Source organism: Camelina sativa, chromosome 6, assembly GCF_030686135.1.
Source record: "Camelina sativa cultivar CO46 ecotype springtype chromosome 6, ASM3068613v1".
Classification (NCBI taxonomy): Eukaryota; Viridiplantae; Streptophyta; class Magnoliopsida; order Brassicales; family Brassicaceae; genus Camelina; species Camelina sativa.
Window position 1 is genome coordinate 7,294,288 of NC_141885.1, and position 15,865 is coordinate 7,310,152.

A 15,865-nucleotide genomic window follows, 5' to 3' on the forward strand; every position below is an offset into this window, starting at 1 on the left:
CTCTAAAAGCACACTTTGACTCAATAAAAAACTCAAAACAAACCTAAAAACTATGGTTAAAACCTATAAAATACAGACACATCAATTCCTCCGGACTTGAATCTTTGCTTGTCCTCAAGCAAGAACAGACAAAAACTCAAGAACAGAGAAAAGGTTTGAAAGTGGAAACTCATATATTCTTGGGATCCTCTTGTTTGCACTCTTCATCAAATCAAATTAAGAACTATTTTTTGTACTCTGCCCATGATTAGGATCAACACTCCCTACTCTGAACCCTACAGCCTTATAGAACCTTCAGTCTCCCCATCATTGTCTCTCTACATCAGATTAGTGAAAATGTGCGGTCTTACCATGGGAGTATTGATCATTGAACTTTTTGACTCCTTCAACCTTTTATCGCCCAAGACCTCCTTCATATGCTTCCTTTCCTCTCTCTCTTTTCCCACTTTCAGAGGATTGATTTCTCCCTAATTTTTTAGAGTATCGTTTTTTTTTATCAACCCTCTGCTCTTTTTCTTTTTGGACAGATTTCCATGAATTCCGAAAGATGCAGGGGTTTACGCACATCCCTTGGCTCACTTCTTTATTACCTATATCCTTTCATTTCTTTCTTCTTCTTTTCTTCTTTTTTTGTTTTTACTGAGTACTGAAGGGCAGAGAGAGGGGAAGCATACTTTGCAAGGAGATGCATGTCTCGTGAGTCTTGAAGGGAGGAGTCTTATCCGATGTATACCAAGCCCCAAGGTAAGAAGTTAATTCCGGTTAAGTATTGTCAAAGCTAGAGACAACTTCTGGTTCAACTTTTTGTTCTCCTTGGCAAGTGTCTTTTGGGGCGTGTTGAGACTGCTCATGTTCTTTCCAAGCTTCATTCAAAAATCAAAAGTACTAAAGCAATCATAAAAGTGTTAGTTCAAAGCAAAATATTCCTAGAAATGATCATAGTTCCCCAATGTCTTTTTATTTTTATTTTTTGAAGAAATCATAAAAATAAGAAAATGACTCAAAGACTCGAAAAAAATCAAAAGGAAACTACCAAAGAAAACGATATTAGTAACTTGGAGACATCCCTCCCCCGGATTTACTTCACACCATCCCGGTGTGAAAGCAAAACCAAGAAAAAAATCCTCCGATAACAATAAAAGAAAGGAAAATAGAAAAATCCTAGAAAAGAAAAAGAATAAACCGTGGTGATACAACAATCTAACGAGAAGGCGAGGAGGTCGCAGAACGGTCAGAACATAGAGGCTCTGTAGCTGCATCCTCATCGTCACAGGTAGCAGTGGGATCCGACGAGGGTGGTGCAAAACAGGATGGAGCAAGTCCTTGAAGCCAAGTAGCCAGTCGAGTGAGCAGCATGTTGTTCTTTCTCTTTGTGTCGTAGACCCACCTTTCGAACTCAGACTAAGGTTCCTGAATAGGTTGGGTAGCAACAAACTGGCTGACATCAAAAGGAGGTAACGGTGGGAATGAGCGAGCATTGTGTGAGGGCTCGGCAGCAGCTGCCGGCTGTGAACTGCGTGGGGGTTTGTGGGTAGCAAAGACACTCTCCTCTAGCCGAATGACCTCATCAAGGTCGACCAATGCTAACTCAGGAGGGTCGAAGTCAATGTTCTCTGTTTTGTAAAGTGAAGTGCAGGATGGCATGGGGATCCGCATGTACCAAAATTTACTAGTCTTGTCCTGAAAACGGTAAATACAATTTTGACGCACAAGGATCTCACTGGTGAACAGGAATTTGAGGTCAAGGAGCTTCATCTTCTGGACCGAAGTGGACGATACTATGCCGCAATAGTCGATGATGGTGGTTACCAAGCTACCGATGAGTATCCGCTTATTCTTTGCTTTAGCCATGTATTTTCGGACCTGCTCAAAATCCTTATAGAGCAAGAAGCCAAAGTTAACGTCATGAGTATGATGGTGGACTGGAGAAGTCGGAGGATGCAGAAACCGACGAAGACCGTGAAAGAACATCCACAACTCAGGTAGCTGCAAAGTGCTAATCTCAGCCATAGCAAAAATGATGTTGCTCAGGAATTTAGCAGTGTTTCGAAGGACTGGGTTGCGAATGCGGGATTGCCTGGCTCCACGTGAAACATAATTCCCAGCTCCAATCAGGTTCCAAACATCTGAACTGCTTTTGAGCTTGTCCATTTTGCACTGCTTGTGTCGCGGGAAACCAAAAATGTCACAAAGGTCAAGCATGGAGATGGTGTAATGCGTCCTGCTCAAAAAGAAACTGATCGAACAATGCTCAGCCAACGAATCAGGACCAACAGACAAATCCCAACAGACAAATCGACCCGCACAGTGGCTAGAAACTCGCGTGCAAGCTTCTCATGTAAGTCCCAAGACTTCTTACCAAAAGATCCAAACCCCATGTTCTTTATTAATTTATCAAAATCAGCAAGCATGGCCATCCTCTCAAAAAGCTCTCGATCAGCAAACCAAGTTGGCTCCATCTTGCATTGACTCAGCAATTTTAACCACTTGGAATCCTCATCACTCAAAACTCGAGTTGGTGGCTTAGCGGAAGGAGTTGCAGGTTCCTTACCACTGCGTCGGCGTTTTGGCATTATTTGCAAAAGAAAAGAATTCCAACAAGTGAGATAGTGAAACCAATTGAAAATTCTCCCAATCGGCCAACATAAGGTACAAGCCTATTTCTAAATTCAAGCCACAACAGCCTAATTCGAGTTCCGAAACTTCCATAGAGCTATCTAACCATCAATTTCGCAGCTCAATAAGGTATGAGAATTGAAAGAATCATGGACAACCAGAATTGAACCTTGAGATCACCGAGAATCGAACATAAAAATGGACTTTTGAAAAACTTACCTTGTTCGACTTTGAGCCTAAAAGTGGGAATATGAAAAAGGATCTAATCCAAGTGGATTGATTCCACACCTCGACAAATCATAGAAAAATCGAGAAAGAGAGAGGAGGATGTCGAAATCGGGGGCGGCGAGAGGTAAGAGAGGAAGAAGATGAAATTAGGTTTAAATATCTGGTATCAGGCACGGATCCGGTTTAATCCGGTCCAATTTAAGTCTGATAACCAGATTAAACCGATTTCTTCTTCTTTTTTTTTTCTCTCTTTTTCCTCTAATTCACTTACCTAGAACTGAGATTGGCTGATCCAGAAATAGATTGGCCGATCCCGAATGGCTGGGGAACACTCTTTTTGTAAAAGAATTCGCATCTTCTGCGTTTCGAACATGTCCCATGAAGACTCAATCCAACCACAACCAGCGGGTAGTACCTAAAAGAAAACCAAACAAACCAAAAATCATAAAAGAATCATGATAAGAAAGGGGAAAAGAACAAACTAACCCCATTGGGTTGCCTCCCATTAGATTTTGGTGCTCTCGTATGCATTCATGCGAATTTCATCAAGTTCATTCAGCTGAACCAGGCGTCGTTCGGCCGCGGTCTTGACATTGAAGTTCATCTGCTTTGTTGCCCAAAAATAATTGTATTCGAACTCGACGGGTAGATGGCAGGATTTCCCATAAACCAACTTGAACGGTGTGGTACCAATAGGTGTCTTATAAGTGGTTCGGTAAGCCCATAAGGCATCATCGAGTTTAGCAGACCAATCATTTCTTGTTGAGTTCACAGTTTTTTCCAAGATGCTTTTAATTTCTCGGTTGGAAATCTCGACCTTCCCACTAGTTTGAGGACTGTATGGTGTAGCGACTTTGTGTGTCACCCCATGCTTCTTTAGAAGGTTGTCGTAGAGTTTGTTAATAAAGTGAGTTACACCATCACTTATCACCACCCGAGGAACTCCAAACCGTGGAAAAATAACGTGCTTAAACATCTTTAGAACAACCTTCGAATCTTTGGTGAGACTTGCCAATTCTTCGACCCATTTGGAGACATAGTCTACGGCCACAAGTATGTAAAGGTTGCCATAGGAAGGTGGGAAGGGTCTCATGAAGTCGATTCTCTAACAGTCAAATACTTCGATTTCCCAGATAAAATTATGTGGCATCTCATTCCTTTTGCTTATGTTCCCACGTCGCTGACAAGAATCACATTGGGAGACAAAATCGTTTGCATCATGAAACAGAGTGGGCCACCATAGGCCTGCTTGAAGTACCTTGGTTGCAGTTTTGAACGTAGCAAAGTGGCCTGCGTAGTTGGATCCATGACAGTGAAAAAGGACTCCCGGAACTTCTGATTCTGGGACACACCTTCTGTAAAGGCCATCGGCACAATGCTTGTAAAGATACGGTTCATCCCAGAAGTAACGCTGCACATCCCGCAAGAACTTCTTTTTCTCATCCCAGAAGTAATTTGTGATGTCGACATACCATGGGGAATCATCGCTGATCTTCTGGAGGACCTTAGCATCAATTGTATCCTTGAAACATTCCTCATATGCTGCAGCTACATAGACATTCTCCTCAGAAAGCTGGTCATCGATAGGGGTCTCAGCATCGATCCTCAGCCTAGAAAGATGATCTGCCACTCCATTCTCCACTCCTTTCAAGTAACTCAACAACACTTTCGGTGTCACGATGAGTTTAACCTAAGATCTTAATCTAGGTGATCAGTCTAGCTTAAGCAATAAGAACAACTATAGATGATGAACAATAAGATCAATCCCAAATCTAACAAACTACGTTTAGAGAATCATAAACCCCCTTTTGAAATCCGAAACCCAATAGTAAAACTACTCAAACATAGAAATAAAAGAACAGCAAAACAAGGATGAAGAATTCATAATTGAATTGCATAGAGAAGTAAAAAGGGTTCAGAAATCTTCTCCTAAAGAGATACAAAGGATTAGAGATCTTCTCCCAAGCTTACAAGTCTCAAAAGTGGCGTTGAATAATATGTTGTCTTTTTAGAGGTCGAGCCTCATGCTTAAATAATAAAATAAAACCCTAAAAGTCGGTTTAAAACGAAAAAGGAAAAGTTGCTTCAGGTTCAGGACTGGCTGATCCAAATGTGGATTGCCAATCCAGGATGCTTTTTTCTGTGTTTGCTCCATATGCTAGCTTTTCCGATCGGTCTTCAACCAATTTAGCTCCAAATGCATGCTTTTATCCCCAAAACACTCAGTTTCCTCCAAAAGCAATCTAGAACCTATACAAACTCATAAAAGACTAAAAAGATTCTAGAAGCATACTTTGACTCAATAAAAGACTCAAAACAAACCTAAAAACTATGGTTAAAACCTATAAAATACAGACAGATCAATATGACTATTATTTTAATATGTTTGGGGAAGCGTAAGTCACTATATGATTATTGTGGTCCTAAAATATCTAAGAATCTTTGGTTCTTTTACATCTTCCAACAACGGTGGAGTTTCTTTTCTCGCTTTCAGTTTGTTTTCTCTTTCACTTTGCGTATTGTATCAAGAATCATCTCAATCTTTGTCTGTATCTTTCTATAAATGTGTGTGTACAAAGTACGAGTGTATCTAAGACCAGAAGATAGGTTTCTTCCTTTATTTCTTTTTCGTTTCGTACTACAATTGGTTTTTCTTTCTTCGGAAAGTTTTTATCTTTAAAGAATAAAGTTTTTATCTTTTGTTTATCCTTTATAACATGTGAATGTTAATAGAGTTCTTTAAGACCCATTTGGAATAGACGAATAGTTCATTCGAAACTATGTAGAAGAATTAACCATCTCTTCTTTAATTTTTTTCGGTTATCTTACTACTTTAACAAAGAATCATTAGTCAATTGCAATAACGGTCTTAAAATATAACAGTTTCTTTGTTAGATAAAATGGATAAACTTTTCAAAACTAATTTTTGTGAATATTAAAAGAGTTCTTTAAGACCCATTTCGAATAGTTAATTCGATACTATGAAGAAAAATTAACCAGTTTATTAGCAGTCCGTCTCAAACATTTTTTTTACCCTAGGCAAAACAGATTTGCAGACCTTTTATATGCTAAAAAAAAGTTTTGGTTTTTTTGGACCCTTGTTTTAAGAGTTTTGATCAAAAAAAATTTGGACTCTAGTTTTTTGCCTACCTTGCCACCCCTAGAAACAGGCCTGTTAATTATTAGATTATATCCTTCTAATCTTATCTTTAACAAAAGATTATTAATCAATTGCGAAACGTTTGAAAAATACTGTACAAAATTTTGTTTATATAGAAAGAATAAACAGCCGTGCCAAGTTGAGAAAGTAAGAAACATTCACCTATCGCCTAGTTATTTAAAAATGTAAGACTACTTCCACTGCAAAAAAATCGTCATGGTATCCCAACATTAACATAAAAAAAAAGCCATTAGTAATCTTTTTTTTCCAGGCACTATTTTCGAGAGGATGTTACCGTCAATTTTCTCTGACGCCGGTAGAACTTCTGTTCGCCAGCGTTGGGGTAACTTAATCGCTGCAATCCTCTATTGTTCCATCTGTTCTTTTAGATTTACTTTTCAATTTTTTTTCCCTTTTGTTTTCTCTTTTTGCAACCTTCCCAAAACCCTATCTATTATCATAGATCTAGATAAAGACTTGCTCCTTATCGCTTACAGTAAGATTGGATGTCCGGCGAACCCCATCCTTGATTGCCTTTGCTTTGCCTCTTTGTTGATGGAATCAAAGTCCTCACGCCTCTTAATCTCTCGATCCAGTTTGTGATCCGCCTCTACAAAACCTTCTCCCTCATCATCACCTGAGCCTTACCAGGCGGAGACGGAGCCAGCTGCAGTTTCCTCTGTGTTTGGACTTCCGTTGCATTCTCTTGTCACCCTCTAAGCTCGGCAGATCCATGGCTGCTCCCATTGGAGAAGTGGTTTCCTTTAACCCTACCGGTTAGCCGCTGCGCACATCAATTTGCCTGGCCATCCACATCATCCTTAGGATCACTGAGGATGAGCTCTCGACCTGATTTCGGCATGCTAGCTCTTCAAATGGTCTTGCCCATCTGTAAAAATTGCAGGTTTACTCTCTCTACACTTCTGTTGGCTGGTAGGCCTTTTCTAGGTTTTTTGGTCGATCTTGGTGTCCGAAGACTGCATCGTAGACTCCACTTTCCTAGAATGCCTTGGAATAACAAAGTGTATGTTAGATCTTTGGTTATTGCTCATTGTGTGAAATTGTCTGATGGATCTCAAAACTGGAATTATCAAGTCTGTCTTAAACCCACTCTATCTAATGAATCCAGTTCTTACCTTGACCCCATTAACCGCATCTTGTTTGTGTTAATGTTTTCCCAAAAGACCAATCGTGCTCCCTATTCTTCATTGTCAAACCGACTGCATGCTTTGTGTGGATTTCTTAATCTCTTTGGAAAAAAGTGCCATATGAGAGAGAACCCACCTGTATTGCTACGGTTTGTCATATTCCTTTGGCAACTTTTGGTCTATACTTCCCTTGTATGCGCTGTTTGTGAAGTTTTGCTACTATATGGTCTATTGCCATGTACTCCACTGTTAATATCCGACAAATTTATGCAAACTATTCTCAGCATCATCATCATCAACCGGGCTGCAGCCCAAACGAATCCCTGCCAGTGCATTGTTTTTTGCTCATGCTCCTCGCTGTGGTGAGATCTTTCGCCCTGATTCTTCTACCAACGTCACCGTTTCTTCAGACTGTGATGTCTTTGTCATCTGTTAAATTATTTGAAGATGATCAGTCTTGCAACCGTGATCTCACATGTCTCAAGCCGCTTTTTAGCGTTTGTTTCACATCTCTAATGGATTTGATCTTATGTATTTATTTGTTTATGGCTTTGGGGAAAGCCTCTGTTTGTAATATTTTGAATCTTGGAAATTTGTTTCCCTTCTTCTGTAATGTTTGTGTTTGAGTGAATGGAAACTTTAGAGTGTTTGTTTTTAAAAAGGTATCCCAACATTATTTTAATTATAAAAACTCTCTTTTAAAAAACATTCGACACTTTTCTTTTGTTTTTGATTTATTTTTTAACATTTTTGTGTAAGAGATCATGCTATAGAGACTCTATTGGAGATACTCTAAGCACATTTATACTTTCCTTCACTTACATAGACACAGTTCCATTAATATTGCATGGCTAATCCATTGGTTTAGTATATTGTCTTCTTTGTATTTGTCCAGTCACTCTTTTTTTTTTTCTTTTGTCAATCAAACATTAAATAGAAATAAAATCCAAAATTAGTAGCCCAATTTGGAGAAAAAAAGTTTACAAAAAAAATAGCTGAAATGAACTCTTTTGTTTTATTTTATCACATGGATTTTTTTTTTGTCAAATCCTTATCATATATGTTATTTTAATGTGTATTTGACAATTTTATAAATATACAAAAACTATGTTAGAGACCAATATATATATTATATGTTAGTCGTCACAAAACAATTTAAACATTAAATATATATTTTTCACCATTTATTTGAAAATTAGTTAGCATATATTTTTATTATAATATTTAAAGAAGTTTTTATAAACATGTATTTATTTTTTCTATGGCCTTGAAAACTCTAGGCACGGCAATGGGTCATAAACTTCCTAATTTTTGTGGTGCTAGTCCGAAATTTAGATATATTTATAAAGAAAAAAAAAATGAATAACAATGTGTTGACATTTGTTTAGAATAAATATCAAATTCTTCTAAAATTTCTTGTGAAGTGATAATCAAGTGCAATGTGCTTCATCTGAGAATGGAAAACGAGATTAGCACAAAGATATGTAACTCCAATATCGTTGCAGTATATGATAAGAGGTGAACAAAGAGTGACCCCAAGTTCCATTAGCAGCGAAAAAGCCACAGTGTTTGCTATAGCTCAATATTCTGCGTCCGTAGAAGATCATGTTATTACCCCATTGCTTTTTAGAACTCCATGAGATTATGACCAAGGTAAATGACATAGGCATTTGTGGAGATGTAATCATCAACGTCTCTAGTCCAATCTGCAGCCGAGAAAGCACATAGAGTAAGTGGAGTAGGAGCACAAATGAAAATACCATGAGTTTGTGTGCCGACAAGATAACGAAGGACCCGGTTAGCAGCTTGCCTATAATCGCTTGTGGGTTGATGCATGAGGAACACATAAGACTTTATTTAAGTAAAGATCATGTAAGCGAGAGGGAAGAAATGTTGAACCAGTATGAGTAATGGATAAAGGAGATCCATTAGCAACAATGACATCGTCACCACCAATGTATGGTTTTTGGAGAGAAAGGTTTGCCAAAGTCTGATATCATATGATGGGTCACCCCACTGTCAAGAAGCCATGGATTTGGATCATAAGACGAGCCAATAACAATGTTGGCATAAGGTTGCCACATACAGAAGGGACTACTTTGATGCTAGTACGTAGACGGAGCACGGGAATGAAACTATGGACACCATCGTGCACTATGACCCTGAGTATTGCAGATTTGACATCAACCTTTGTGGCCACGAGGATCATAGGAGGAGACAGCCTGGTTGAACTGGTTATTAGATGGACCATCGTATGAGTTACCATTTTATGGTTTCTTGTTGTTGGAGTTGTGGTGACAAGAGTGGTTTCGTGGACGAGAAGCAACAACATTTGTTGTGACAGGAAACGCAGGTGGTGTTGTGATATAGCATGTTTTTTAGGTGCTTTTAGCCATGATATAAGTGTGCTTTTTGAGTCTTTTGATTTGTTTTCTAGGTTGTTTTTGAGTCTTTATAGGATTAGGTACTCATTGGCACGGATGGAACATAATGGAGCTAAATAGGAAGATTTGGAGCATAATCAAGCATTGAGGCTGAGATGCAAAGCCAGGAGACGAGTTCAGGAGGATGCATCGACCGATGCAGCCACTACATCTACCGATGCAGCACTCACAAGCCAAATCGGAAGTTTTCCCACAAGTTCTAGAAGATTTACAAAGATTGCCCAAGCTTTCATTATTTGCAATTAAGGCTCAAGATTTCAAATTTTTTTTCACAAGTCATTGTTTAGACCTAAGCTTTATTTTTTCCTGCAATTTTTGAGAGAGAACTCTGAGAGATTTTGAGAGAGTTTTTGGAGAGAAGAATCAAGACTCATTCAGAGAAGATTCAGAACTCCTTTACTTCTTCTTCTAATTTCTTAATGATATCTATTTTATTCATGGTTTTTGTTTTATTGATCATGTCTAAGTAGATCTCTTGTTGGGTTCAGGGTTTTTCATAGGGTCTTTATGGTTTATTAGATCTGTTATTATTTAGAATTAATTATCTTCTGTGATCTTTATCTTTGGTTGTTCTTAATGCTAGATCTTTGATTAGTCATCTGGATTAAATCTTAGGATTATTGGTTGATATGAGAATATAAGAGCATCTCCAACCCACCTCTATATTTGCTTTTTAACTCTATATTAGAGTAAAATCTACTCCAACCCATCTCTATTTCTACCTCTATAATAGAGATCTCTATTTTTTCCTCTATATATAGAGGAACTCTCTATTTTTTCCTCGATAATAGAGTTGAACTTTTTTATTTATAAAGTGGTCCTTGAACTTTTAACACTTTTATATTTATGATCAAAATAAATAAAATATATATATAAATAGTTTAGTAAAATGATGCAATGTATTTCTTTTAATAAATGTGACATTTAAATAATATTTATGAATGTTAAAAATTTAAATAATATCATAATTTTATGAAAGTTTCACAAATAGTAAAATAAATGGGTTAGTTTGCAACTTTTATAAGTAAAAGGTATTAATAGTAAAATAAAAAAGGAATCTCTATGGAATATTCTTTTTTAGAGGAAAAAATAGAGGTATCCATTGGAACAAAAGTCACTTCTATTATAGAGTTCCTCTATTTTAGAGCTAAAAATGGGTTTTAATCTCGGGTGCTCTCTACTCTCCATTAAAAATTCTGAAATGCTCTTCTTATTAAACTTAATTTTGTTATTTATTATTTTAAATCAAAAAATTACGGAAAGACTTTCGCGTCCTTTACAAATCAAATATATTACCGACCCAACCAGTCTAAATGGGTTAAAAAGATCCAAAACTACTCAAATCGGGATAAGTCGATAAAAATTGTAAAAGTAAAGGTTTTTTTTTCTACATCGTTGTTTTCGAAGAGAAACCGGCGATTTCAAAATCCTTCTTTTCAATAGATTCAAAAATCCTTCTTTTGAATAGAAACCAGCGATTTCTTTGGCGATTTATTTGGGTATTTGGATCTTATTCTTCTCTTCTTACCTTTCTTTGTTGTGGTCGAGATTGCCGATTGTGTGTAGATTTCATGTCGGTTGTTTTGTAGAATCGGAAATTAATGTTATCATTTTTGTTCATGTTTGTTTGTAGCTTTGTGGAAAGGAGGAATGGCTGAAAAACAAAACGCAGTCCTAAGTGAGAATTCGAAATCTACAGAACCAAATATCGCTAATGAATATGGAGAAGAATCGCATCCAGAAGTTGATACTGAAAGAGCTTCTATCACTGGAGGAGATTCAACGGTATATAACTGAACCCAAATGTGAATTACTTAGTAAAGGATTCGGTATAACTCGGATGATTTTGATGTTGTACATTTCTAAAAGTAAAAGGTACAATTGAGTAGGATTTGGTATAACTAGGATGATTTTGGACCCCTTTAGACATTTTAGTAAGTAAAAGGTACAACCCAATAGGATTTGTTATAACTATGATAATTTTCTACATTAGAAATTTGTGAAAGTAAAAGGTAGAACTGAGTATAACTCGATATAACTTGTTTTTGAATGTAGGATTCTGATGAGGAAACATAAGTTTTACAACCACTTGACATGTTCTTCGAACCTAGTGAATATATGAAACCGTTCAAGATATCAGCTAAGTGCTACATTCATAGAGCAGTGAAACTGTTGCAGAGACATCTTTCAGATTATGAGCTCAAATGGTTTACGGAGCATCCTCAGTTCAAAACATTTCTTCCATATGCCTAGGTATGCAAACCATAAGATGCAGGCTCTGTAGATGCTTTTTCTTCGCACATCATGCTTAGATAAGAAAAAGGAGTGTTGGTTTATTGTGAACGGGGTTCTAATCCGGTACTCTCCCACCGAAATGGCACTCATGTCTGGATTGTATTGTCACGAACATCCAGCCAACTATGAATGTTTGGGTAGTACTCGGTTTGTTGGGGAGCATTTTGGTCCAGGGGCAACGATACAGTTTCACCAGCTGGAGCCAAAACTACTGTCAATGAAGAAATCTTCTTATGACCGTCTAAGAATGGCAGTCCTTTATTTTTTATGTAGTGTCATAGTAGGAAAGGAAAAAACGGGAGAGGATGCACCATCTGTGGAGAGTTTCTTTTACCGAGCCGTAGGTGACTTAGAATTGTGTAAATCATTCCCGTGGGAGAGATTTGGTTTTGATGCTAATATGAAAGACCTTTTTCATATTATGCACTCATGTGGAGGAGTTGTGGGTCCAAAAAAGGTGTTTCCTAGTTTTGTTACTTCTTTAGAGGTAAAATATTCATCTCTAGCTTTTTTTTATATTGTAGATCAATTTATAACTAATTTATAACTAATATTTGATTGATTTCTGTTGTGAATAGCTTCTAGGGTATGAAGCTATTCCAGCTCTGAAGAACAATTTTCAAGAAATTGTTCGAGAAGCAAATCCTGAGTGTCCTCGGATGTGTAAGTGGAAGTTCAAACCAAGTCATCTTAAAGGTTTTCCAATGTCAGATTTGTATGATACTCTTAGTACAACTACGGTAAGATATTTGTAAATATAAATTACATTACGAAACAAGTATTGATGCATTATGGTTGTATTTAAAAATGATTCTTTACTTTTACAAGAGATTCAGAGTATCATGTATCAATCTCCCGATGAGAAAGTTCTTATGAAGAAAATCATGGATGAGGACTGTGGATGGAACGATGTGGATGATGCAATTGCAGACGGTTGGACAAAGCGTCTAGTTAAGGAAAAGAAGCTAATATGTTTTGAAAATATGCATAAAGCAGATGTTGCTAGCCGAGTAGTTGAGGCTTATCCAGATGCAAGTAATTTGGCTCAGTAAAATATTGGTCAAACGAAACAAGGTCCGAAGAAGTTTGCTCGAACCAAGGTGGCTCTGAAGAAGGTGAATAATGGATTGGATGAGGTAGAGAACCGATTGATGAAAGTGTTGAATAGTGGATTCGAGAAGATGAATGCAAAGTTTGATTCTCTGGATACAAGATTGAAAATTGTGGAAGAGAATGTGAAACAGTTGAAAGAGGTTGCTGAGAATGGAGCGGATTGTGGGAATGTGGGTTTGGATGCAAAGGTAGCCGAGGCTACTAAGAATGTAGCGGATTGTGGAAATGTGGGTGAGGATAAAGGGGTTGTTGAGGATAAAGGGGTTTCTGAGGATAAAGTGGTTGTTGAGGATGAAGTGGTTGCTGAGGATGAAGTGGTGTTACAACTATTGGATTGTGAGGCGAGTAAGGAGGTGGTGGGTGATAATGGAAAAGAGGTGGGTGAAGAGGGTGAGGCAAGTAACAAAATGAAGAACACTTACAAGAGAAAGAGAAAGATGAAAAAGGAACAGAAGAGGTGCAACATGTAAGCAAGAGAAGGAGTCCCGTTATGACGAGAGGGCTTACCAAGAAAATGTGATGTATGTTTGTAAAACTGGGTAGAACTTGGGTTTTCATTTTGTATAACTATGTTTGTTTGAAAAACTCGGTACAACTGGTATGTTGTTTTGTTGTAAAACTATGTCAGTTTGAAAAAGTTGGTAGAACTTCGTTTTTTTGGTATAACTATGTTAGTTTGAGAAACTTGGTACAACTGCTGTGTTTATTTTATATTGGATATCTATGTTAGTTTGAAAAACTTGGTTCAACTGGTGTTTTATTTTGTATAACTATGTTTGTTTGCAAAAATTTGGTACAATTGGTTAAGGAAAACCTAGTTTTACGTAGTTGGACAATAGTTTGCAAACATCATGCTTAGTTTTACGTAGTTGGACAATAGTTTTAAACATCATTGACCGAAGAAAATACTTAGTAAACATCATACTTAGTTGACTAGGAAAATACATATAGTTGTCTTTGATTGTCCGTAGTTGGACACTGTCAATAGCAACCTCACCATTTCCCAATCACGACTGTGATAATACAACCAGATAAAACTAGTACCATACCCATCGTTATGTTAATTTCCTTCCTCTCGAGGTTCCCGTTCCTTTCCATCTTCAACAATCTACCTTCTTCTTCAAGAACACCCACTTGAAAATCCAATTGTTCAATCTCGTTTATCATCGCCTCATCTACCCACTTAAACACATGATCGTCGTTCTCAAGCTACAATTGAAAATTGTAAACATTATAAATATTACCAAGAAGTCCATAAAAAACCGAAACTATTACCTTCTTTGTTGCAGCATAAGCACACCGAAAGTAGCGTCGAAAAGGATTCCCATTCGTCCAAAATATTTTTTCAACTACGTTCTCACCACACAAACACAACTTTAGAATTCCTGGAACTCTGACTCTTGCGCGGGTAGAGGTTCCAGTCGAAGATGCAGAGAAATGACTCACCTTCTCTTGCGAATTGCTTCTTAAACCCCTAAATCTGAAATCTTCAGCCTCTTGATCTCTCCACTCTCTCTCTCTTTTCTTCTGTCTTCTAATGAATAAATGGAATTAATGTGAGAGATTTTTGGGTTTCGAAGTTTTAATTGGGTAGGGTCCGGGTATTGGGGAGAAATCTAAAAATTTTCGGAGAAATCTGAAATTTTTGGGTAAGGTCACAAATTTTTCAAAAAATTTCATAAAAAATATCTTGGTCAAACAAACAAGGACCCGTCAATGTTGTCTGCCAGGTGGCGCCGAAAAGGAGATGTTGTTTGCCAGGTGGCGCCGCAAAAATACACTCAGTTGTTCCTAGTTTTGAAGTTGTACTTGCTTGTACACAGTTGTTCATTTTGTTAATTTCGTGTATAATCAGTTATACTTTGAATTAACCAAGTAATTTCTAGTTGGGCCCAAAAGTGAAATATATCTAGATTACATTTGCAATGTATTCAAAAAAAAGTTTACATTAAAACATCAGTTTTATGTTATTTGTAATGTATTGGAGATAGCAAGAAGAAACTCATCTTAAATGAATAAGGTCTTTGTTGTACAAGAATGAAATTTATGAATATTATCCTATAAAAAAAAGTTGAGTATGTTTGTTTTAGAAGATTAATCACACATATTTCACACATAAGCTTAGTGAATAAGTAAATATATCACCCATTTTTAACATTATCTAGTGAATATGAATATGGTCTTAGTTGTAAAGATTTATGAGTAATGTGATTTTATTGGCTGTACAAAGTTGTTCTGACCTAGTTCACACTAAAAGCACCTAAATATGAAGATTTATATGAATATGATCGTAGTTGTACCATTAGTTGGTTTAAGTTATACAAACTGAATGGGAGCAAAGTCATACATAGTTCTACAAATATGAAATCAGTTGTACCAAGTTTTACAAAAAACTTTAAACTAATGCTCATCTTGGCTATCGACACCATCGTCTTTGCTACCTCCCTCATCTTGGCTACCGACACTATCGCTTTCCTCTTCCCGACTTGATTCTTCTTCGCTACCTCCCTCATCTTGGCTACTCATATCGACTTGTACTTGGCTACTTGTATCGCCTTGTTCTTGGCTACATCCCTCAGACCTCTCAAACCAACGACCTAAATTTCTTCCGGGTACTCGCTTATGCTTTTTGCGACGTTCTCCAGATGCACGTTTTCTTTTTTATTGAGTTCTTCCTTTTCTTTTTTTGTAATTTGGAGGTAATGCATACAACTCTTGTTCGTCACTTGGAACAGTCCACTCAGACTTATGCGGCACTGGATAAATCGTCCTGACATATCCCAAAATCCAGAACTCTACTAAGTAATATTTGGTGCACAAATCATATAAATCACGTACCTCCGTTGTTCTACCTTCTTGTT

General features: G+C 37.2%; 1 pseudogene; it reads left to right on the forward strand.

Annotated features, from left to right (window-relative positions):
* Nucleotides 1-11,246: 11,246 nt before the first annotated feature.
* On the forward strand, nt 11,247-12,943 carry LOC147942375 (uncharacterized protein At3g43530-like; annotated as a pseudogene).
* Nucleotides 12,944-15,865: the final 2,922 nt, after the last annotated feature.